Source organism: Crocodylus porosus, unplaced genomic scaffold, assembly GCF_001723895.1.
Source record: "Crocodylus porosus isolate Cpor-Errol unplaced genomic scaffold, CroPor_comp1, whole genome shotgun sequence".
Classification (NCBI taxonomy): Eukaryota; Metazoa; Chordata; order Crocodylia; family Crocodylidae; genus Crocodylus; species Crocodylus porosus.
Genome location: NW_017728944.1, coordinates 262,990 through 288,830, shown reverse-complemented (window position 1 = coordinate 288,830; position 25,841 = coordinate 262,990). Strand labels below are relative to the sequence as shown.

The 25,841-nt window shown below is 51.3% G+C and overlaps 1 protein-coding gene across 2 annotated transcripts in view; it reads right to left on the bottom strand.

Moving 5' to 3' along the window:
* ARHGAP23 (Rho GTPase activating protein 23) overlaps positions 1-25,841 on the bottom strand; it is a 116,199-nt gene that overhangs the window by 83,196 nt on the left and 7,162 nt on the right. The window lies entirely within an intron of this gene.

Genomic DNA, 25,841 nt, shown 5'->3' with positions numbered 1-25,841 from the left:
CTCACTGGGCTCTCTGAGCCAACCCCCTCAGCTGCACCGAGGGAGCTAGCACAGCCTGGGGATTGGAAGTTACACTTTGCTGAGACTTTTCCTTTTTGTCCTAATCCACCCTCTCTACCCTGATCACCCGGACACCAGCGTCAAACTGCCTGCGGCCTCTTCCTTCCTTCCTAATCTCACTTTCCGGAGCAGTAGCACTTTTGCCTGCTCTCAGAGACGTGGAGAGAGAGAGAGAGAGAGAGAGAGAGAGAGAGAGAGAGAATACTGTCTAGTGGGTAATCTCAGGATGCCTGGGTTTCCTTGCTGCATCGGCCAGGTGACACAAGCCTGAGTCACCCACTCTAGTTTATGCATCAGTTTCCCAAGTTGTGAAACAGAGAGTGAACCATCACTCTGAGATCTTCAAAGGAAAGGTGCCATGGTTGGAAAGGAAGCAGGGCAGAGCTGGGCTCACCCACAAGGCAGCTGGCAGTGGGGAATGGACAGACAAGGGGAAATCCCACCCTGCTCTCTTTCTCTCTCCCGCCATCCCACTTTCTGTCTGGGCCATGAGCAGAACAATTCCCCCAGTGCCCACACTGCCAATATTTGCCCAGACAACTGCATCACCAGCTCTAGGAAACAGAGCCTGGGGACAGAGCTAGGACAACCCCTTCCCTCCTCCCCCACCCCCCAAGCACTCTGCCTTGTCCACCACTACCTCTCAAATCAGCTCTGTCACCATCTGACCCACAACTCTTATGAGAGGCTCAGGCTGTTCCTTCCTGATCATGTCCGGTGCCCACTGCCCTGCTAGGGACTTCTTTTATAGAGGCCTGCCTATTAGGACTGGGGTTAGGAGCCCAGCAAGAACAACTCCCGCCCCCTCTCAAGCAGGGCTGGGTCCAAGGCGGCAACCTCCAAAGACACTGACCATGCTTCAGATTAGATCCCTGCTCTTCAGGCTGCCACTAATCCTCCCCTGAGCTGTGCTGGGCCATCAGCCTTTGCTGTACTGCTCCGGTTGCATTTGATTGTTGCTGTTCCTGTCTCAGTAAAGCAGCACAATCATCCCTGTCCTTGGCCAGGGGGTTGTTGGGCAGGAGCATCACTACAGCTCACTCAAGTCAGGCTGCTTGCATTAGGAAGGAGTTTTCACCAGCTTTGGGCCCACTCCGGCCCCCAGGGGAGATGGGGTCTGATCTAATGCTGTGGGGTGTACCAGGGTGACTGCAGTGGGGTCAAGAAGGAATTTCCTTAGAACCCCATACCTCTTAGATGCACCATATTGCAAATCAGCTGGGTCTGTGAAGGAGGGACAAGGATGGGGGTAGGGGCTCCCCTTCTGAATCAGACATGAGCCACAGCCAGGGGCAGGACAGCAGGCTCAGACCTACGATCTAATCCTGTGTAGCAAATCCTGGCTCCCTTGAGCAGAAGCCGGGCAAGGATGGCGACCAGCACTCCTACTCGAAAGCAGCTAGAGACTCCAACCGCTCCAAGTGAATAAATTACCTTGTCCTGTCCCTCCACCCCCCCTTCCCTCCTTGTCATATCACCAGCCCCTGGGGACCAGCTTGCCTTGCATGGATGTTAATGTAAGAGGAACAAAGGAATCACAGTACCGGAGGCAGCTCTCCTCTCCATACCCCTGCTTAATGGGAGTGGATTCGTGCTGGCTGCGCTAAGGAGCTAGCATCGCACCATAGCCAGGCACAGCATGTCTTTCAGCAGAGCAGCAGAAAGGCCGGGAAGTACAGGTGAGGACAGGTAGAATCAGCGAGGGTGGAACAGAGGAAGCTCTCTCCCTTACCATTCCCAGGCCACATTTGGGGGACTTGGGAGTGACAATCTCACCTCAAGCCCTAAAACACCTCTCTGCCCAGTTCACTGCTGAGATCTGTTAATCCAAAGGGAGAAAGAAGGGTGGCTGGAGGCAGGGGGCACAAAGCCTACAGACAGGCTCCTGGGTTTTGGCCACCAAAATGTGGTGTGTGGTATAAGCCTGAGCAGAACCCTTTGCTTCCCTGCACATGGGTGCTAATGGATCACCCCCATAATTTGGAGGTGTGTGGTAAGCAAGTGCTAATGTATACTGGTGCCTCCAGGCTGATAAAGCCACAGAAGTCACTCGTGAGAGGCCAGTGGGTGGAGGAGGGAACCCTCAACCGAGCATTTAGTATTTAAGTATTTGTACAGCACCAGGTGCACACACACTGGGAGCAGCATAGACCCAGGCTCTACCCAATGGAGCACAGCAGCAAAAGCAGGACAAATGGTGGAACAAAATGTAGCTGGAAAGAGGGATGAAGAGGGTGTGAGCAGGCAGGGTTGCAGCAGTGGGCATAACTGTGACGCTTGGTGGAAGGTAGAGCAGAGACCAGCAGCAGACATTTTGTGAGAAGTAGAGTGTGCATCTCAGTGGGTGCATGGTTAAGTGGGGTGGGAGCTCAGTACACATGCGTTCTCTTTTCAGCTCTACCACTGACCCTGGGCAAGTCCCTGGCCCGCTCTGTGCATCAGCTTCCCCTCCCATCCTGCACCTGTCAGGTGTGTACACTCTCAAAGTCAACACCTGTCTCCCCTCTGTGCTGGACCGCAATGGTCATTCCTGCTGTAGGCAAGAGGCCAGCCCATTGCCAGGGGCAGGGACAGAGTGGAAACAGAAAAGAGCAGCAGAGAAAAAGGTAAAAGCAGGCCGAGTGCGAGAGGAACGGGACTCAGGACAGGGAGAGGGGCAAGAGAAGGGCGGGCTAAAGGGGCTGATCTTAAGAAACCAGAAGTGAAGAATGGGGTTATGTTATGAGAGTCACAAGGGGACAGGATGGGATGCACAGGGACAGACAAATGAAGGGGAAGAGCTTTTTGTCTACAGCATAGGGAAGAGCACCAGAAGTGGAAAGGCTGGAAAGGAGGACAGTAGGGGGACAGCATGGCCTGGTAGAAAGCGTGCTAGCCTGAGACTTGAGAGACTTGGGTACTCTGTCCTCTCCCTCCTTTGGGGGACCACAGGGACATCACATACCCTGTGCCTCAGTCCACACCTTGTACAATGGAAATAACATGTATGAAGTGATTGCTAGGTGCTCAAAAACTAGGGGAACAAGGTCAGACACACTTTGACAGACACCATCTATAGTGGTGATCACAAACAGGACTTGAACTCATGGCACAGCCTCTTTGCAACACCAATCCACTTCATCACGAGGAACACAGTAACTGTTCCCCTGTGACCTGCCTGGGCCGCCAGCAGCGAAAGCTCCCACCTGCGTGACAAACCAGGTCCTGAGGTCAGCTCCGAGACAGGATGCTCTGCTCAGGGGGTGGCTGCAAATGTTCCCCAGCAGTGGCTGCGTGCCTAGCGGATGAAAAGAGGCAATGACGCTGTTGACTGCATACAGGGTCAGGGACTTGGCACTGTTACCCACCTGGCATGGTATGTCTCTCCCCCGCCCATCCCAGGACTCCAGTGCCCCTTAAAAGTGCTGTGCCCCACTGGGATGCACAACTGGCACTAGCAGATCCATGGGCAAAGGAGGCAGGTAGAGCTCAGGGAAAATTTGCCACTCCACAGGCTCTGGGTCCAGCTGTCTGTCACAGGGAGGATGGGCCAGAAACCCAGGAGGCCAGTTTCTGTGGAAACATTTTGTTCCTCTGGTTTCCTGTTTGCTGGTTTTTCACCAGGATTTGCCTTTGCAGGGCTGTCTGAGGAGAGCCGGGGGGGAAGAGGAGGAGGACAGTGGGACAGGCGCTTGTTAAGACCTTGGTGGGATGGGTCCTGGCTGAATGGAAAAGATCCTGTGTCCCATCCCATTGCGGGCCAGGGGTCCCAAACAAAATGAGGCAGCCCCAGTGCCTGGCCTGGCACAAAGGGAGGCATCACTGTGGAGATGAGAGGAGAGGGGTGTTAAAAGAAACCCATGGCCCAGCCAGCCCCCTCCAGGTATAGGGCAGAGAGGAGCTACAGGTATGAAGAAACAGGGACAGCCCCTCCCAGCATGGGACAGGTTTGGGACTATGGGAGGTGTGGACAGGAATAGAGCTGAGCTTCAAGCTGTTAAAAGGGGGCAGGAGGACTTGTCAGAAAGTGCCTCCCAGCTTACTTGACAGGGTCTGGGGAAGACAAGGGGATGAAGGGGGGCAGCACTTGGCAGTGAGCTTCCCATAATGGATATGAACTGGCAACTAGCTCTTCAGCCCTCTAAACAATCACTACAGACAATAAGAAGGCCAAGGCAGACTTGCAAAGGGGGCCTTAACCAGGTACCCAGCTCTGCACCCAAGAGGTACTGAGCGCTCTTCCCCTCCCATCAACCCACTGCACTTTCCAAGCCAGGCGCCCTGGCCTGGGTGAGGCCCCACTCGAGGAGGTCAGGTGGAGCATTCCTGCCATTCTAGAGGCTGAGGACAGGCATGTGTGGCAGCTCTGGGGAAATGCCAGTCATTGCTCACATTGCATCTCACACACAGGGGCCAGGGGACTCTGCTCCCCCCCTCCCCCTTCACTTTCTGCCCATAATCACAGGGGAAAGCAGAAAAAACCTCTCCCAGGTTGGGCAGTGCTTGGGGATGAGGAAGGCTCTCCCCCTGCCTACATCAGCCGCACTGTTATGAACGGCTCTGGGAAAATCCACGTAGACAGGATACAGCCAAGACCATCTCACCAAGGGGCAGAGGTGCCTGCTGGAATGAGTCACCGCAACATTGCAAGATGCAGTCTACGTAAAGGACCAGGCCAGGCAGCGGCTAACGGTGCCAGGTTCTGGGCAGAGAGACGTCAGAAAGTGAACGGATGTTCCCCTTGAGATCTCTCTCTGGGTATCTACCTGGGAGCAAGGATATCTTTCTCTTCCTCCTCCCCAGATGCCTGGGTAATGAGTGCGTCGGGGGGAAATGAAGGTATTTCATGGGTCACAAAGGGTAAAGGGGAGAACATGGCATGGGAGGCAGAGAGAGCAGATGTATACAAGATCTTGCTGGACTGGGGAGCGTCTGGTGGACAGGAGAGAAGAGTATCTGGAACACACGTGAGCACACACCAGACAAGACAAAGCGCACCCATGCATGCCAGGGGGCCAGGCAGACAGATGGACAGAGAGGAGAGCATACTGCAACTACTACCTCTTCTAAGGCAGTACGCATTGGGGTTACAGGCCTGGAGACTTCTAGTTATCCCATTTCCTTGGGCGAACTTCACCCATACATTGCACCCTGTTGGCACAATTCAGCCCTACCTTGACAAACTCCTAAACAGGGGAGAGGAAAGGTTGGCTCCAGGACCCACACAAACCTGGGCTGCTCTGGTGAGCCAGCCATCAAGATCACCCATTAGCATTGCCTTAGTAATTCTGTGGGCCTTGGTCTGGTTGCTAAGTAAAAGATTGGATGCCAGCCTGGGTGTGGCAATGTGCTGCCAGGACAGGCACTGAAGTTCGTGGGTACATAACTCCCTATCTACTCCAGCTTTGGGATGACCCTTCCACGGTGGTGGGCATCAACGCTACTGGCCACAGACCCAGCGGCCCTTCAAGCAAATGGAGAAACAGAAAGCACAGGAGAGAATGTCCAACTCCCTTAATGGCTTCAGCCCTTGGTAGGCTGCACCCTCCCCTTTCCTTCCTCCCTCTATCTGGTCCCCCCTGCCTCCACCCAGGTCCCTGGCTGCACTGGCATAGCACAGCTGACAGAGGTGGGGGCTCACAGGACCCTGGGCCTTAGAGAGGTGCTGTCTGTTTCAATGCAAACCAAAGGGGTTTCACAGTCATGTTCAAGCTGCCCCGTGCCAGGCCCCTCCATGCCCACCCTCCAGGGCCCTCTTTGTAGAGAAGGTAGCAGCTCCCAGCCCCCACCACAGCCTGCCCAGCTGCACAAGGTGGGACGCAGCTTACAAAGCTGCCCTGTTTGGAGTCTCCCCAACATGTCCCAACAAGCTGAGCTGCTGAGCCTGAGAAAGGAGACAGGCCACCGTGCAGCTGTCAGTGCCAGCCCATAGAGCTGGGAGGGAGGAAAGGAGGGAGATGAGAGAGGGAAAGGGGTTTTGTTTCCAACTACCCAATACAACTTTCTAAAAAATAAACAAAAAGCTACACTCCTTTGAGCAGAGCCAGCTTTTAGCTACCTAGAGAAACCATCACTGGTGTTTACTAGGATCTGAGCACCTCTAATGAACTTGTCCTCAGAACACCCCCAGGCAGCAGGCCAGAGCTCTTCTTGCTATCATACAGGTGAGGAAGGGAGGCACAAGGAGATGAAGTGACTTAACAAAGGTCACATAGGGAGTCTGTGACAGAGCTAGGAATTAATCCCAAATCTCTACAGTCCCAAGCCAGCACCCTACCTGCTGCAATGGCCTTCCTTCAACCCACCACAGAGGCAAGGGACTGCAGGGGCCAGCTGGACAGACCTTGCTTTGATAATCTAGATCTTTGGCAGTCAGGACTTAGCAACTGATTCTGACAGTGCTGGGCAGGCAGACTGAGTGGGCTGGGTGATTGTTCATAGGGCTACAGAGCTACTTGCTGGTTCAAATCCAGCCCTGGGTAGTGCTGGCTGGAAGCTCTTAGTTTCCAATAGCTATTTCCTGACATGGCTTTTTTTATACTAGTATACTAGGGAAGCCATGACTACTACTAGTGTACAATTCAGTAGCACTGTAACCCCTAGGAACACCTGTAAACAGCAACAACATGCTACATGTTGAGCATTCAGGGAATCCCAGAGTCTCTGGATTCCCAAAGGAAGCAGAGTCATTTTAAAAAGAAGGGGGGAAAAAAAACACACACACTCACAAAGAGGCCCTTCAGTACAGTCTGAGTGTCACACTTGCTCCTTTCCATCTCACTTCCTTATTAAAAAGATAGTGCCTAAGGCAGAACGCCTTTTCTCAGCAATAGCCTGGGGGAGATGGGCAGAAGTTTGACACTGCCGCCCTACTGACAGATATCTGCTTCAACTGGTTTCCCAATGCACTTCCCTGGCATCTGGGGGAACTAGTGAGGGTTAAGCAAGCAAACAAGAACAGAGGTTCAAAACACAAGAGCTGGGGCTCTTCCAGACCCCAGCACCGCAGGGCTGCATGACTCCTGTAAGCAAGGACTGTGCTGCACGTGGAAAGGCGGCTGGAGAAGGCTGGGGTATTGTTTTTACAGCCCGAAGTGGGAAAGGTCAGGCGGTATTCATCAGGGCAGATCCACATGCTGGAATGCGAGCGCCGGCCTCTTTCCAAAACACTGCACAGTTTCACACAGGAGTGTCCTAAATATAGAGCCAAGCAGGAGCAAGGCAACAACCCAGCGAGCTCCCAGAATGCAACGCCACCAATTGTCTCACACATATGCATGTGCACACACACATACCCACCCTTCCCTGAACAAAGTCCCAGCGGACAGCAGAGCCCTCTGCTGGCCCTGTATGAGCAGAAATTCATTTTCATTCTAAGATCGGGGTGGGAGGAAAGAGAGAGAAAAGTGACCAAGTATTTCTAATGATCATGACTCATGGCTTGCAACATCCTCTGCCTTGGTCTAGCAGCAGCCAGGCAGGGGCCTCAGACCCCTTGAGGGTCCCAGGGGATGCCATGAGCATTCACATCTTTCTGCTGTACCTCTAGACTGCATGCCAGTCATGCAGAATACCTCCCATTCCTCACAGACCTTCTCCCCACAATCCCCCTTGAGGCAGAACGGTGCTGTTCTCCTCATTTTCCAGCTGGGAACCCAAGGCATAGAGAGACACCCAGCAATTCAAGCAGATTGGACATAAAGGAAATTTTTCTTTATGATTCAGATATCCAGTGTCTGGAACAGACTCCCCCAAGGGGTGGTACAATCACCCACCCTGGAGACCTTCAAAAAATGATGGGACGTGCACCTTGCTGGGGTCATCTGACCCCAGCAGTCTTTCGTGCCTAGTGCAGGGGACTGGACCCGATGATCCCGTGAGGTCCCTTCCAGCCCCTAGCATCTATGAATCTATGAATCCAATCAAATCCTCCAAGCCCTACACTAATTTCCAGTACTGGCCAATCCTTCCTTTCCCTGGAAATGGCTCAACTTCTCTTGTTTCAATTAACATCCTACCAACACGCATGCACACGCACACACGAACATAACAGCTACACCAACAGAAGCCACTGAATTCTTCCTCGCCCCCCCCAAAAAAAAAAACCCCACACCCAGGACACACTACAAACATGGGCGCCCCCTCCTCCACTACACCATGTGTGCAGGTGCCCCAGCTTCACCTTCCGCTCCTTGGTTCAGCTTCCCCACTTCATCCTGCCCCCCTTGGGCAGGGCCAGGAAATGGAAGCCAGGGAAGGGAAGGGGAGCCTGAAGCCTCTGGCTGTTGCTGAAGCCAGAGCAATGTGGGGAGCAGTGGCCAGGTCAGGTGAGAACTTGGGGACCACAAATTAACCCCTTGCAGGTTGCAAGGGGTCCATGAGCTGCCGGTTGGATAGCCCTGGCTTAATATTTGCAGAGCTGGGCTCTAAGGCACATAGAATTGAGAGCAGTTATGAGAAAAATTATGCTCCAATTTCAGCCTGTTTAACATGGTGTGGGCCAACTCATTTCATGTCTTGCCAGGTTCTTTCAAATAGCTACAGGAGGAAGAGAGATTTCTTTACAAACCGAAAGCTGTACAGGACTTGGCTGAGGAGTCCAGGGACAGGTGGACAGCCTGAAAATACTGACACCACATTTCTGCAAGATGGCTTCACTTCACATCAAACTAAGCCACTTTACCCACTGTAATAATAGAAGTGTCCTCACCTGGAGTAGTGTCCACTTTGGGACACCAGGCTTCAAGAAAGATGTTGATGGATTGAAAAGAGTCCAGTGAACAGTAACAAAAATGACAGAGACCCAAGAAACATGACTTATGAGGAAAGGCTGAGAGAACTGGAACCATTTAGTTTGGAAAAAAGAAGCCTGAAGGACAGGGGGATTTGATAACAGTCTTCAAATATCTGAATAAAGGAGATGAACATAGCCTTTTCTTTGTGGCTGCTGGAGGCAGGATTAAAAGCACTTTAAACTACAGCTGAGGAAATTTAGGTTGAAGATGAGAAAAAAAACTTTCTGACAATGAGGGTGGTAAAGCACTGGAACAGGCTATCAAGAGAGTTGTGGAATCTGTATCTCTAGAAACATTCACAAATAGTTTAAAGAAGCACTTGGATGGGATTGTTTAATGACAGGTGAGTAAACCCACCCCACCTTCTACTTAGCATGCTCCTGCCTTGAGTAGGGGGCTGAACTAGATAACTTCGGGGTCCCTTTCAGTCCTGCTTTCCTATGATCCGCAGAGCAGGGGCAGGGGCAGGGACAGACAGACAGACAGACAGACAACAGGGACAGTCAAGAGAGTTTCCTCCATATACACAGCTCTCTTCTGCTAGCTAGCCCCAAAAGACAGAAACAAAGTGGACTTTTCTCACCTTGCACAGCTGTTAGTGCCCAGATGACCTGGGCAGAATAAGGATACAACCATAGAATCATAGGGTTAGAAGGGACCTTAGGGGCTATCCAGTCCCACCCCTGCACTGACACTGGATGCACTGCCCCTAAACCATCCCAGAGAAACGCCAATCCAGCCTCTTCTTGAAAACCTCCAATAAAGGAGATGCCACAGCTTGCCCAGGCAGCTTGTGCTAATGTCCTGCTGCTCTGTCAGTTGAGTTTTCTTCTGAGATTTAATCCAAGTCTCCTCTCTGCAGTTCCAACCCATTTAGGACACACCAATCTCTCTTTAGCAGACCAGTCTTCAACCTTGACTCTTAAACTTGTGATTCTTCTCCTCAGCCAGCCCAGATTCCCCTGCCTTTGTGTGATACATGTCAACCTACTCCATTCCCCTTCAGAGGAAACATTAAAGCAGGGATGTCAAACTTATGGTCCATAGGCTGGGATCTAGCCTGTGGAGCCCTATGATGCAGCCCATGGGTTTTGGAACAACCCCACATGACACATGCAGCATGTGAAGTGGTCTGTCATGCAGGCTGGACCCAGCACCATAAGCATTGCATGCAGCATATGGGTCTTCCCAAGAACTCATTTATAGAAGCAACACAAATACTGTGGTGGGTTGGGATGCACTGACACCCAATTCCTGCTCTGAGGATCCAACCCTCACCCCCATCCACAGATTCTCCATCGTGCTCCTCTTCCTTCTTCTGCCAAGAGTGATGAAGGTAAGAGCTAGGACTGCTGCTTCTTACATTAAACCAAAACTATGACACTGCCCCCTTGTGCACGCTCCCCCCCCCCCACACACACACACACCTTCCACCACCTGTATCCAGCTGGGATGGCTAGTGGCTGGTTTGCTCAGTTGGTTAGTGTTGGTGTTAATAATGCCAAGGTCACAGGTTTGATCTCCATAAAGGCCACAGGGCTGGGTCCTTTGGTGGTGGATAGGTTGGTGTTAACCTGGAAAGATGTGTGCAGTAGAGTTCCTCAGGGCTCAGTTCTGGGGCCAGTGCTGTTCAACATCTTCATCAGTAATCTGGATTAAGGGGTGCTGTCCAAATTTGTGGATGACACAAAAATATGGGGTGAAGCTAACACCCTGGAGAGAAACAGCTAGATCCAGGCTGACCTAGAGAGGTTGGGAAAGTGGGTAGAGAGCAAAATGATGCAATTCAATAAGGACACGTGCAAGGTGCTGCACCTGGGGAGAAAGAACTGCCATCATACCTATAGGCTGGGGGGTGACCTTCTCAGCACCGCTGGGGCAAAAAGAGATCTTAGAGTCACTGTTGACTCCAGGATGAACATGAGTTGTCAATGTGATGAAGCAGTCAGCAGAGCCAATTGCACCTTGTCATGTACATGTAGGTGCTTCACAAACATGTCCAGGAAGGTGATTCTCCCTCTGTGTGGCACTGGTCAGTACTCTGCAGCTGGAGTACTGTGCCCAGTTTTGGACACTGCAGTTCAAGCAGGATGCGGACAACTGGAAAGGGTCCAAAGAAGAGCCACTTGTCTGATGGGAGACCTGCAGGAAAGGCTAAGGGACCTTAACCTCTTCAGCCTCTCCAAGAGAAAGCTGAGAAGCAACCTTGTGGTGGTGTACAAATTCATAAGGGGAGAGCAACATGAAGTAGGGGATGATCTGTATACCAGGGCACCCCCTGGAGCAACAAGGAACAATGGCCATAAGCTACTGAAGAGTAGGTTTAGACTGGACATTAGAAAAAAGTGTGGCTTGCCAGGATCTGAAATGGGCTTCCAAGGGAGGTGGTGCTTGCCCCATCTTCGGAGAGGAGACTGGGCAAGCACCTGGCTGGGATCATATGATCCCAGGTTTGGTGACCCTTTTCTTGCCTGACAGGGGCAGGGGGTCAGACTAGATGGCCACTGAGGTCCCTTCCGACCCTAGAATCTATGAATCTTAGACACAAAGTTACACAAGACAGGGGTGTGTGCAGCACCTTGCACCCAGGGGCCCCAACCCCAGACTGCCTAACGTTTTTATCACTGTAGGACATGGGCACCTCACAATATTTAGTGTATTTCTCCCAATATCTCACCAAGGCAGAGCAAGCTTAAGAATCCTGTTTTCACTGGTGGGGCACAGAGAGGCCAAGTGACTTGCTCAAGACTGCACAGGAAGCTTGTGCTAGGGAAAAGCACCAAACCCAGATGTCCTAAATCCTAGCTATTGCCCTCATCTATCCTACCTCAGGGCCTGCAGGCACCGCAAACAATTGCCCAGCTGTGTGGTGATAGGGAAGCAACTGCAAACAGATGCATGGGGAATCCGTGACAGTCAGGAATTCGTGTCCTGACTCAGCCCATGTTTTGCATCAGAGGCTTGCCTTGCTTTATAGAGCCAGCAGTCTGGAGCTCAGGTTCAGGATGACTGTTTGTATCAGTCCCATTACACCCTAGCAGGAAGGGCACTCGCCAGTGTCTCCACTCAGCCACCTTTCAGGCCTGCAGTCTTGTCAGCTCCAGCAGGGAAGTGCAACCCTGTGATTTCACATCACTAACAAACCATAGCTTCCCTCCCACAGCACAGCCCCTTCCCACAACAAATACCAGGCTCTCACGCAACAGCCTGCGTGAGTAAAAGCAAGCCACATCCCGGCACCCTCTAGCACATATCCTGTTCCCCTCATATCTGCAGCTGGCCCAGCTGCTGCCAGCATGACTGTTGCTAACCTTTGGCACAACAGCAAAGAGGATAACATCATGCTCTGGGAAAGAAAGGATAAAAGACAGAAAGTGGAAGGGAGAACGAGGCAGGGGAGGGGATGAAAACTGCCACATTCAACCCTAGGCCCAGGGAGGAGTGACTGAGTGATCATTATGTCATCATGTCCCAGGAACCAGCCAGAGTCAACATAAACCCAAGATTACCTATCTCAAACCACTCCAGTTACCATGTTGTCTTCCCACCTCCATCCCTGCCATTTCAATCCTAGAAGAATTTTGACTGTCACTGTCCCTAAATATGCTAGAAAATGAATGATCTTATGAAAGAAACATGGAACCCCAGGTTCCCAAGATGTCTGAAGCTGTCACCTGTACTCACCAAAAATGCTGAGACTAGGGACAAGGGAGGATGCAATAGGAAGACAGCAGAATCATGAGCAGCACAGGGAAGGTAGGTCAGAAGTTCTTGTTTGTCCTTTCCTATAGCACAGAAGTAAGGGAACAGCCAACCAAATAGCTAAAGCAGAGGTGGCCAACCTGAAACATGCATGCCATAGGTGACACAAGCAGTCTGTGTGTGTAGCATGCAGAAGATGATCAGGGAGCTGAGAACAAAGCAGCAGATAGGCCAGAGATCAGCAAAGCAGGCAAGGAGCCCAAGCAGGGAATAGGAAGCAAAGCAGCCAAATTAGGCAGGGGACAAAGGGCAGGGAGCAAAAAGCAGAGCAGCCAATCAGGCAACAGAAGGGGATCAGAGTGGCACTTTGGGAGGACACAGGGCTTAATTTGTGGTACACTTCCTAAAAAGGTTGACTCCCCACTGGGCTAAAGGGAAATGATTTCTATTCTAAATGGAAGGCAATTAACCTGTGGAACTCCCTGCCACTGGATATTACTGAGGACAGTTGCTCAGAAGGTGTCAAAAGAGCAGGAGGCATTTAATGGCTGATGAGCCCACGTGCATCAGAGAAAATAAAGGAAGCCCTCACGGCACTGGGAATGTGCCAGCCAGCCACTGGAAGTTCCCCACAGGCTGGATTATTCTTATTATATGTGGGTCCCAGCTCCTTCCTCTGAATCATCTCTGAGATTCAGGGAAGACAGCATACAAGGCCAGAAGTGGCACATGTTGGATCAGATGCAATAATTCCTATACTGCAGCAGCTTGCTAAAAACTAGCTGCTCACCCAAGATCAGTGTCAGAGTGGGAGGAGGGAGAGCCATGGTATCAGACACACTGCCACAGGGATGGAGAAGCCAGGGCACATGATTTCAGTATTCTTCCAAATTTGGGTCCTAGACCAGAGGGAAGACACAGAAATTATCAACAACCTGGGAAGACAGAAGGAAAAAGCTAAGGCAGCAAGGAAAGAATCGAGAAGAAAGGAAGACTTTCTGTGATGGGAGAAAGGATTCCTCCAGGTGGAAGTGTCAAGCCAGGGCTGGACAGATTGGGGAGGCAGGCAAGGGAAATCTGAGCCCAGAAATGGGTTAGAAAAAAAATGAGATTTTCATAGGATGCCCAGGAATGATACAGCTCATGCTGAAACAAGGACTGAATTCCAGAGCCTAGACAGAAGAGTGGGCCCTTCCCCGTGCTTGCCATGGGGGGCCTGGATGCAGGGCAGCCCAAAAGAGGTGGGAGGGGGAGAAGAAGGTACCCATGTGAGCACTTTCATCCAGTCTCGGTGAAGGGCCAGGATGAGTTGGGATGTTTCAGCAGACACCTCCACCACTCCTGGTCTCCTCCCAGCACCAGACAGAGGCAGAGAAGCTAAGAGACGGTTCAAAGAGAAGACTTCCATCTGAGATGCCCTAGATCTAGAGGGACTGGGAGCTGACATCCAGGATGATGGAGGCTGGATCCTGATTCCTGCATGGGCTGTGCCCGGCCAATCCCTGCCCCCTTTCCTGGATACCACTGCATTCTGAAATTTGCCTCTGGGCAGCAGCTCATGAAGCAAAACTCCAAGAATCCTCTTCCCATGCTAAGGATGGGCAACAGCAACCTCAGCAGGTGCTGGAAACTACCCCGCCTCCCCAAGAAGGTCATACCACTGCAATCAGCTCCTGGGGCAGAGGTCCAGCACAGCGGAATCAGCCTGCTCCTGTATTCAAGGTCAGTGACACAGCTAGGGAGGACCCAAGGACAGAATGCACCCCCGCATGCCAGAGACTTTGGCCTTTCTTCCCTTGCACACACAAAGCTCCCTAGGATCAAATCCAGCCAAGGTGACCCCTCAGGAATCAACCATTTAAAACCAGCCTCAGGCCTAACTCTTCAGATGCACATCCAGGTCTTGACTTTATTGCACTGGGGAATTTTGGGATGATTACACTTATTAGTGCAAGAACCATCCCAGAGGTCTTGGAGACTGGGATCAACACAGCCTGGGGGCAACAGGCCAGCAGATGAATTGCAGGATGGGCAATTGCACATTGGGTATGCAAGAGAGGTGTGGAGTGCATCTCCACGCCACACTTCCCACTACACTTCTGCTCCTCTCCATCTAGCCCTTACAATGCCTGGCTAAGGGTGTGTTAGGGAGCAGTGCAAAAGGAATCAAATGGTGTCACTGGGTGGGGGAGATCTGGTGGGAACACTGCCCAACTATAAGAAGAGGGGGAAGCTGAGGACACAAGATGACCTTATTCAAATCTTTTGACTCCACTGTTCTGACTGCCATATAAACCCAACTATAAGCCAAGAAGGAGTGAGACATTCCACTTATTGCTGACAAGAATTTTGAGGAAAATTATTGTATTTCCAAAAATATTTCAACTCTGTTGAAGCAGCATTTTCTGATGGATAACTGCTCCACAGGGAAATTTTTGTAGTCCACACACACACACACACACACACACACACACACACACACACCCCCCCTTGTGTTATCTGGACCTGAGAGACCTGAGTCTCTCATGATGGATGTGTGGACATTACTCCCTGGCCAACAGTAGACGCTGCAGTGGCAGCAAACCCATGCCCGCAGACAGCATGTCACCACTCAGCAGGCTGCATCTGTCCCTCGGGAGGTGCTCTGAGCTGTCCTTGCCATCTCCTGCAATCTGCCCCCATGTTCCCTTTTCTCCTTCGGGACAAAGATGTTGTGAGGTCAAAGCTGTCGGCCACTATAGCAACAGACTCCCCAGAACTAGGGATGTTTTTATAGTGACACCACAGTCCCTAGACAGCTTTTTTGAGATCACAGACCCATGACCTTCCCTGAAGATGAAGGCAGCAACCTGACTGGCCACCCAGCCAGCCCCCAAAATAAATCCAACTTCCTAGCATCTACAAAATCTGAGTTAGCAGCTCACCTCCCTCCTGCCCAGTGCTGGGAATGATGCTTACAACTGTCCAGTATTGAACAGCACCTCCCAGAGCCCTCCCTGTGTGCTCTGTTCAGTCCTTTGCTCCCTGTCGTCAACTGTTTTGGGTGATGCCTCAGTCTTTAGACAAGTTATGAATACAATTTAGGGATTTCAACACAGAGAACAGCTACAGGGCAGGGACACAGCCTGCTCTCAGGCCACTGCTCTATCCACTTCACTATACCATACAGCAAAAGCAGGTAGCTTTCCTGTTCCCGTGAGGGGGGCTATAAGCAGAGACCCCAAGGGGTTGGAGTGGAATGACACCCATGTGCATCTAGACCATGTTGGGCAATTATTGAGGCTGGAGGACCACTTAGGGAGTTTTGGTGAGGGACATCCATGGAACAGATCATGGCTCCACCTCAGGCCCTGTGCTGTCACCACCCAGTGATCCTGGTCCCTGACCCCAACCACCAGTCCCACTCCCAGACACTGCTCCCTGCCTACCCGTGGCCCCATCCCATCCAAGGGCACCGCATCCTTCCTTCGAGGCTCCCAGGCTACTCTTCATGGAGACCCCACCTGCCTGCCACTTCCATCCAGTGCCCCAGCGATGGGAGAGGGGCAGATGAGCCAAGATGCCCAGGCAGTGGGGCTGGGGCTGGCAGTGGTGGTAACACTGGCAGTGAAAGCTGGAAGAAGCTGCCAGAAAGCTGAGTCCAACTGCCATGCTGCCCCAGCCCTGCTGCACACCTGGGGGCAGTGGGACTAGCCACATGTACCAGGGCCTGGGCTGCCTCCCACACCTGGGTCAGGTAAGGCTGAGGGACCCGTTGTGGGCTAGATAAAATCCCTTGGCAGATGCCCATGGGCCATATTTTTCCCACCCTTGATTTAGACACACAGAGTGGCCCAACAACGATTTTGAGATAAGCGAAGGGCAGGACTGCAATCCCCATGCTCTTGCGCTCTCGGGGCAGGGTACGGTAATGGCCCAAGATGCCTTTCAAGAGGACAGGAGATGCTACCACAATCCCTGCAAGCAAGGTGCAGTGGCTCTAATGGAAGAGAAGGGGGCAGGAACCTGGTCTGAGAAGGCAGATGAGATCTAATGGTCACATCTGGGAGAAAACACCATCACTAAGCGAGGAGGCGAGAGCACACGACATGGGTGCCTGGCATGTCACCTCGCCCCCCAGTGACCTGCATGAGTAAAATGAACATGAGGGGGCACAAAACAGAGAAGAGGGCACAAAAGGTGCTTTCTGATGAGATCCAACATGCCACGAGGAACAGCAAAGCCAGGAAAAGGCTCTTGCACTGGGACAGACAGGGCATGGGCTGGCAGCCGGGAGATGCACACACATCAAATGAGGCAAAGCCTTGGCAGCAGCCCGACCACAAGGATTAACGCCCAAGCATGAGAAAGCATTTTAATTCTCTTTAACCAAAAACACAGTTAAAGAGCTTTGCAGCTCAGCAGGGATTTGGGTGACTGTTTGTTTGTTTGCACATAGCAAGCGCACGCCCCCACCCCCCATTAATTATGCCTCTTCCCGTCAAAATCAATGCCTGGAGCTACTCAACCCCTGCAGCCCAGGCTGAGGCAAAATACAGCTGCTGCGCAGCAAGGTTGCTATGCTGAGAAGAGCACAGAGGTGGGAGGGAGAGGGGGGAGATAAAAAGGGGAAAAGATGTACTGGTACAGAGAACCAAGATGCTGTGGAGAGGATACAAAGGGGCACCACCCTGCTAAACCCCTTGAAATGCATTTAGGAGAATCTGGGGAGCAGGGCAATGCAGGAGAAAGGGGTGGAGGGACAATGATAGATCTAGTATGGGATCTTTTCTCCTCTGAGACGGAGGACAGACTTCCACAGGATGAGGACACCAGCCCTTACTCAGACCCACCAAGTTAACACTGTGGATCTGGGACTTGATGCACTTTGGTTGATGCGATCCTCTTGGGTAAGCCCAAAGGGCTTACTCAGCCCCACTGGTGACAAGGCCAAAGACAAATAGAAGGGGTGGAGGGAGGAGGGACACAAAGAGGGAAGTGCGGGGGGTGGGGGACGACGGACGACACACGACTGCTCTGGGAGGTTTCCCTGGGGACCAGCTGTTTGAAAGACGAGCATAGTGGCAGCAGCCTGGAGGGCTGACAGGGGAGGCATTCCAAGTACGCAGCCCTAGTATGGCAAACACGCCGAGGCTATGTATGGAAGATGCTCTGCTGCGGCCCGGTCAGGGAAGTGCTGTCTGGGTCAAGTAACCCACGTGCCCTTGTCCAGCCGTCTCCAGTCTGAAGCAGTATGGTCTGCCAGATCCCACCCCTCCACACTCCTCACCAACTGAGGATGCTGCTGTTGTGCCCTCCTCTCCAGTGCTGGCCACAAAGAGGCAGCAGAAGCTCGTGATGCATCAGAGCCACTTCTTCCTTCACACCCTTGTTAAGTGTGGAGAGAACCAAGAGACCCTGGTCATTATATCAGGGGAGGAGAAGGCACAGTCACCTCCACAATCTGGTTTCCACTCATGGAGCCAGGCCTCTATCACTCCCCTTACCTGGAGGGCTCAGAAGAAACCTAGCCAGAAATGGGAGATGGGCACCAGTGTCAGGGAGATCAGAATCAATCCCAAAATTCCCCCGTCCCAACCTTCATAACTCAGGGCTGTCCCAGCTCCCCTTAAGCAGAGGCAGATGCTCTTCCCTGAGCTGGTGACTACATCTCTTCTCTATATCACAGACAGCCCACCTTGGGCTAAGCTCCCAGTATATGGCTTCAAGAGCCACAGAGTCAATACTTGGACGGAAGACCCCTAAGGAAGTAGGCTGGAATTGGTATTGGCTATGCAATCAGTGGGGACAACTGTGGATTTTTACTGTGGTTAATGATATAGCATTATCAGCAAAGTGGCAGGAGTGGCTATTTATTAGCTCTGAATGCTTCAATAATAAACATGACGGGAATGTAACCTCCATCTTGGCTGCTTCACCAGGGAACGGCCTTGTCTCGGCTCGCTGACATAAAGACATGATTAACAACGGCAGGCAAATATTGACTCAATCACTTATAATGTAAACATGCCCACATCCTGATCACCTCTGCCGAGTTATCCGGAGATGCAAGAGAACAGAATGGGCCTGGGGTGAGAAACTGGAAGTCACAACTACTAATCCTGGTTCAGAAATGGGGATTAAACAAAGAACATGCAAGTTGGGGGGGATGCTGTTGAAAGAGGCCGGGCTGGCAGCCTTGAGGACTAGAGTCCTTCATCAACAGCTTCCCCAGTGCTGTTACTGGCATTACAGTATTGTCTGGAGGCCCCATCTGAGATCATGCCTCCTCCCAGTGAGGCAGCCACACGCAGCAAGAGACAGTCCCTCTCCTGGAAAGCTCACAATCCAAACAGATGAGAGACAGAGGAAAAACGCTCATCCTCCTGTTCCAGAGGGATGGAACCAAGGTACAGTGAGATTAAGGGATTTACCCAAGGTCACATGGAAAGGCAGTACCAAAACTGGGAAATGGACATAGGTCTCACTTATCCACAAGGCAACTGTTGTGCTCAATGCCCTGCTAACAGACTTCAGGGCTGGCCTTGGCCACTACACAGAGGGCAGAAAGGACTCTCCATGGCCCATTACATTGGAAATGGCTTTATTGAGAGCCCTACAGGCCAGGGATCAAGTGGGGGGCATTGATGCCTCAACCTGAGCTGTGGAATTTCCTTCAGGGAAGATTTCCCTTGTACTCAGACTGGTTTTCAACCTGTGGTCCATGGACTCCCAGGGATCTGTAGACTATGCCTAAGATGCGAAAGATGACCATGATCAATCAGAAGTATGTGAATATCCACACTTAGAATTCAAAGGAGTTTGCACCTCCATTTGAAATTTTCAAAGGGGTCCACACCTCCATTTGAAATGCTTTTAGGGGTCTGCAAATGAAGAAAAGGTTGAAAACCCCTGTACTAGGAGAAACCCAATCCCCTACAATGGTGGTTCTCAAGATTTTGAGACTCGAGGCACCCCTGGATAGACTCAAGGCACCCCTTGAAAAATGCCAGCTCTTAGTTTTCATTCTTTTTTTGCCTATAGACAAATAGCAGAGCCGTTTTTTCTATTGCAAAGAACTCAGAAAGAACACAGTTATGGGTTTCTATGTGAAATCTCTGAGCTTATCTTGCGAAAGTTCACCAACCTAACAGTGCTAATATTGTGTGGTATCCTGAACCACCCTTGAAAGGATCTCAAGACACCCCAGGCACCCTGGTTGAGAATCACTGCCCTACAGCCAGAAGCTGCAACTGACCAGCCCAGGATCATCCTCTGTACCTAAGAAAACTAGAAACCTAGAAGAAACTGTCCAAGCCCCAGCAAATCACATGCAGAAGACAGCAGCAAAAGGAGGGAGAAGGCCAACAGGATTTCTGCCATTCTTTCAGCTCCTGTTTGGGTGTTAACACAGGGAAGGAAACCGCTTTGTTTCTTTTAAGCAACACCAAACTTTTATCATGACAGCATCTCATTCGGTACTCTTTCGTCAGCCAATGCCGGATTCCCACTTGGCCCCAGTCCCTGCTCATTTGCATCATGACCAAACTCGTATCTCTCTCCCTTCTGGCAGCCTCCAAGCTCTGAATGTCAACTTCAACTCAGCTGTGCTTTCATTCCTTTCATGTTTAAAAGCAACAGCTTCAGAGAGCACACAGCTCACCAGCAGTTCAGCCCTGACTGTTTGTCCAGTGTGCTGGGGTCACTAGCGGAGCATCAAGAGAAATTTGGGAACTCAGCCTGACAGTGTCTTCCCATTCCCTGACCTTTCCTGAAACTGCCTCTCCATCCTCACAGAACAGGCCTAGTAACTGTGAGCCTTCTTCACTTCAGGGAGAAAACAATGCCTCTCCCCAACCTCAAGACCCGGGACTATGATATGAAGAACTGCTGCTGCCTCTACAGCATGTTGCATGAATCTGTACTAGCAGAGGGGGTCTGCCTGTGTGTCTGGAGCAGCACAAGAGCCCCACAGAACTGCTCTGGCATGCAAGGTGGTTTTCAATGATAGCGCTTTCCCTATCAGCTTCTGGAGTACGTCACATCAGTTTTACCCAAGCATGGTGCACAGGCACTACAGGTTTGCCTGATGTAACCACACTGAGAGGACACTAGCGCTAATTTCCCTGCCAACTCACATGGCCTTGCTCCCTACTATTGACCCAGAGCAGGATGGGGATCTCAGTGGGGTGCAGAAATGCCCCCAGATTCTAGAAAAAACTATTTGCAAGATAAAAACCTCACCCCACTTCCCTCAGATGGGGCAGCAATATTCAGTATGAACCACAGGGAAACACAGCCACACATGTTAACAATCAATCCTAGGACACTGAATGTCATGCTCCACTGATAAACAGTCCTGCTCCATGCTGCTTAAGCCTCCAACCTCTTTAAAGTCCCAGCCCAAAGGAGAAGAGAAAGTAGCTACACACAGTACCTGCATTTTGGATCTTGCTGCAGTTCTTCCCATGGCCACAGGTGCTGGTAGGTTCCCGCATTGCTCCACGTCTCCCACCCCAGCCACCTTGCTTCTTCCAAATGAAGAGCAAGAAGGCCACGTTCTGTCCCTCCACGCCCCAGGAGCACGGAAAAGCTGCAGTGGAGATGTTAAGCGGCCGTCTTCCTGCTAATTAATGAGGCATGGGGCGTACATGGGGCTGCTGGCTCATTGTTTTGTGCTAATAATGGACTTGCACATGTCACTCACGCATTCCTTAGTGCTGAGCTCTCTGACCCGTGAATACAATGTGTTAATTTACAGAGCAGCCTGCCTGCCATTCCCCATCAGGCTCTACACCAAGGGAGGGTGGGGGTAGATTGCCTGTAAGAGCGGGGCCTTGTAAGTGGAAGCTGCAGCTGGCTGGGAGTAGCTTCACCTCGGTGGCAGCCAGCATGTGATCCCAAGATGATCGGGAACACTGGGGACCACGGATGCTTTGTATTCTATATCCCTGTCCCCATCGGAAACGAGAATCATGTGCCACGCTGTACCTATTTCTTTGATATGTGGCAGCCATGTGCCCCTGAGGAAACCAGCCTATTAAGAAGAGAGGTGCAAACAGGAGCATCCCAGTAGCTGCTAGATGCGTAATGTGCTAGGCACTGTACAGAGACAGGTTTCCCTCACTAACCACTGGGGTTAGGTTCCTGAAAAGTTCCCATGGTTGGCACGACAAAAGGCTTCTGGGGAAAATAGCTTCTGGGGAAAATAACAGACATTGGGCTGATGTGTGGCCACGGAAAATTGCGGTTACTCAGAACTGTATACCGTGGTAGCCAAAATGACATATAGAATATTAACCGTGGATACTCAAAACCATAGTTGGCAAAACCGAGGGAAACCTGTACACCTAGCAACAAAGCGCCCTTTCCACAAAGAGTTTACCATCAAATCAGCCTGGACAAAGGAAGGAGCCAATCTCCATTTACAGATAAAGAAATGGGCACAGGCAGATTAACAACATGCCCAAGATCACACGGGCCCACATCTCCTGAATCCCAGCACAGCCATCCTGACCCAGCAGGGAAGCAGAGGGGAAGAACTGGTCCATACTCATTCTACATTGGGAGGTAGCATGCAGCAGACTGGGCATGGAGCAGAGAGAACAGCAGGCCGGGCAGGGAAAGGGATCAGAGTAGCACTTGAGGTGGCTGCAGGGCGTAAGTTGTGGAACACCCACCAAAAAAAAAGTTTGCCCCCACTGATCTAGATGCTTTCCCTCCTTCCCCCAATTTATCTACACAAAGCACTATCAGATATCAGAGGATAGCAAATGACCAACAGGAAGAAAGTGGCCCATGCTCTCTGATCTCCCCATGTGAGAACCCTCTTATGTGTCTCTTATAGTAAAAGCAGGAGGAGAGGGGTGCAACAGCAGCAGGGTGATCTCACTTTAACAAGCAGCTTTCTTTCCCAGGGAAGTACAAAAGCAACAATCAAGATCCAAGGACAACTGGGATCAATGGGAGTCTTTCCGCTTGTTGGGGCATAGCTCATGGAACAGGGCTATGTGCAGCCAGTGAACCCCACAGTCTGTCCTGAATAGGCATCTGCCTCTTGTTCAAGCTACCCTCGACAGTGGGGACTCTCCAGGATAACAAGGACAGAGAGAAGCAATAACTACTACCCATCTTATGTGTATGGCCCGCCCCAACAGAATAAATGCCTACAGAAAAGGACAGAGTCCCCAGCCACATGCACCCTGGGCTGTGCCTTTGTCAGACTTCTCAAGTTAAGCAGAGTCAAGCTAGGGCAGTGCCTGAAGAAGAGACACCAAGGCAACACAGGATGTGATGTTACTGGTGCTTTTCCCTCCAAAGCTACACCGTAACACTGGAGGGTGGTAGGCAATGCCTGGATGCCACACAAAACTGCCATCCTAACTACTGCACCTTAGGGTTACAGTTTAATGTTAGTGCCTCTCACCAAAGCTCTGCATCCCCAGTTTCTGTGCCACCTACAGATCTGCTGCCCCCCTCCCCAGCATGGGTAGCTTAATTTCAGCAGTGGTGCTCAGAGGCAGTCAGTGAAGAGTGTTGGCATCCATCACTACAGGCGATGCTGGAAAAGCATGCTACTACGTGGAAGGGACCTGCTCCTCACAGAGCAGGGTGCTCTGCACCTCTGGAAAGATAAAGATGTTGAGGATCATGGAGTACTTTGCAGAACATAGGTCCCACCCCCTCTCTCCTGCCTTAATTCAAATACGCAAAAGAAATTGAGAAACCCTGAGCTAAATAAGTCTAGCAGCAGCTTATCTCCGAGCACAAGAGGAAGTGGGAAGAAGCCGTCGAGAAATGGAGGATGAGGACCCACTGGCTAGTCCCACTTCTTCCTCCGACTCCTTCCCCTCCTTCTCTTCAGCCCCGTCCTAAAAACAGCTTTATCGGCAGCAGGCCCCTAGAAAAGTAACAGGATTCCATTTCCTGTTTTTCCCATGGAAACCCTCAAATAGAAGTTGGCCTCATTCTTTTTTTTTTTTTTTGTTAAAGCAGGGCTAACAATGAGCCATTTCCTCTGGTGGCTTGGAAAAGGCACCTTGCGCTCTGCTTCCATTTGTCCATGGCATCGCGGTGGGAAATCCTAACCAGCAAGGTCAGGGGAAGGCTGCTCGCTACTCCCATTCCCTCCCTCTCAGGGATGAAGGGCAGGGCCACAGAGGGGGGAAATCAGTGGGGGATGGGGTGCTGCATTGCTTTGGGGTGGCCCACTGCTGCAGCATTCACTTACAGTCCTTACTCACTCAAGGGGTCCCACTGACCTCACGGAGGCTGCTGAAATGAATAGGGATTGGGCTCCAGGCTTGGCTGAACAGAAAGCAGTGTGTTGGTAACAGCTGGTGCCAATGATGCTGGGCCAGTATGTGATTAATAGGGTGGCTGTGTTGCAATGGAAGCCCATGTAGCTGTAGGAAGGTTACAGCTGCAGCCTGGCTCCTTAGGCCTCTGCCATTTGCTGGGAGATTTCTGCATCTTTTGGACCGCCTTGCTGTTGCTTTCCACTGTTCCAGCTACATTTGGCCTCCAACACAGATCTCCCAGTAGCTTTCCCAAGCTGCAAGCTGAGAAGAGACTAGCACAGGAACAGGTCCAGTTCCTTTAAGGGTCACCAAGGGGAGCTGCCCTGCTCCAGTCTCAGCCACAGCCTGAAGTCTGGGGGTGGGCTGGACTGCCCACTGCCTTACAAGCCCAGATGCTCATGTAGCTCATGCTGATGCCATGGCAAACCGTCCCCCAACTTCATCTCCTTCAGAACAGTAGAAAGCTCTTCTCCCCTCAACGCCAGGGCCCAGAACTGCAGAGGGCTGCACCTTTAAGCCAGCGATAGTCAGTGGCATGAGGCTGTGCAGATGGTGGCCAGCACATGTTTTCCATAGATTAGGAGCAGCAAACATTTTTCTTCAGCCCACACACATTTATAATCAAAAACTTGAGGCCATCTCTAAATGCTCACTCACTCTCTCCACTGCCCACCCTCCCCTTCTCTGTGTCTCTTCTTTTGTAGGACTTCAGAGTTTAAAAATAAGAATTTGGCACTCCAAGACAGCAGATCCATGGCTAGCATAATTCAGCATTGCTCCACTGAAGTCCATGGAGCGACACCTCTTTTACACCAGCTGAGATTCCGGCCTAGCAGCTCAGTGAGTCACTAGGGCTGTGGCGAATCCTTACCACACAGCATGAAAATATATTCAGCAATGTAGTCAATAGGGCTATTGTCACAAGAAGGCTACTGTTCCTTCCCCCACCCCCAGATCCTGACCCCCCCCACACACACACACTCACGCAGTCCTATGAAGAGTACCACTGTTATCCCTCTCCCCCCCTCCATCACCACCACCATCAAAATCTGCTTGCAGCACCACGAGTTCCTTTCAACTCTCAGTCCCAAAAAATGCTCCACATTAAACTAGCACAGATTGGTCAGTAAGGCTAAGTCACATGTATGGTTATACCTAGATAACTCACGCCCTGTTGGATGCATTTCAAGCTGCCAAGCCAAAGGTCACAAGCTACCCAACTGTACAGCTAGGACAGTATGAACTCATTTGAAGTGTCACATTGATTTTTTTTTACCATTTAAAAATAATTTTTCTTTTATTAAGATGTCAGGGTGGGGCAGGGCAGGGCTAGGACTACTCTGGGCAATTAAATTGCTTGGGAGCCTTTAAGCAAATGATATCCTTCTCTAAAGCAAAGCTGTTTTGTCATTTAATGTGAGCTTGCCACAAGAAAGCCTGACTTAGAGTCCCTTAAGTTGTGCCAGATGGCTTCTCTTCTCCAAGGGGTCAGTTCCCAGGAGGGATGGGCAGAACAGGTATTAACACCCTAGGAGAAAAGTGAGCCTAGCTAACCAGTTGGATCTCGAAGAACAGTGCTACTAGTAAAAATTAGACCCCAAACCTAAATAGAAGCGACTCCCCCAGGAACCCACTGTGCTTGCAACTGCTCCAACAATAACAAGTCCAACTGCTAATGAGAATCTGACAGGGCAGGGTGCCATTACACATACATGTTTTTACTTGGATTATTGCAGTGTCTCTAAGTCCCAGTCCCACACCAGGATGTCACTGTGCTAGGCGCCATACAAACCCAGAACAGTAAAACTGTCCCTGCCTCAAGTGAAAAATCTACTATACTTAGCCCATTTTCTAGAGCCAGAGCCTGCACAGAAATGTCCATAATGCAGAAGCAATGGATAAGGGATACCCATGACATCATCAGTCCCTTCCTCCCCAGCCCTCCCCACCCCCCAGATAGGAGTCCCGATGCTGATGGATGGAGGTGCAGCGATGCCAATTTAACACGCCAGGTACTCTGTGCTGC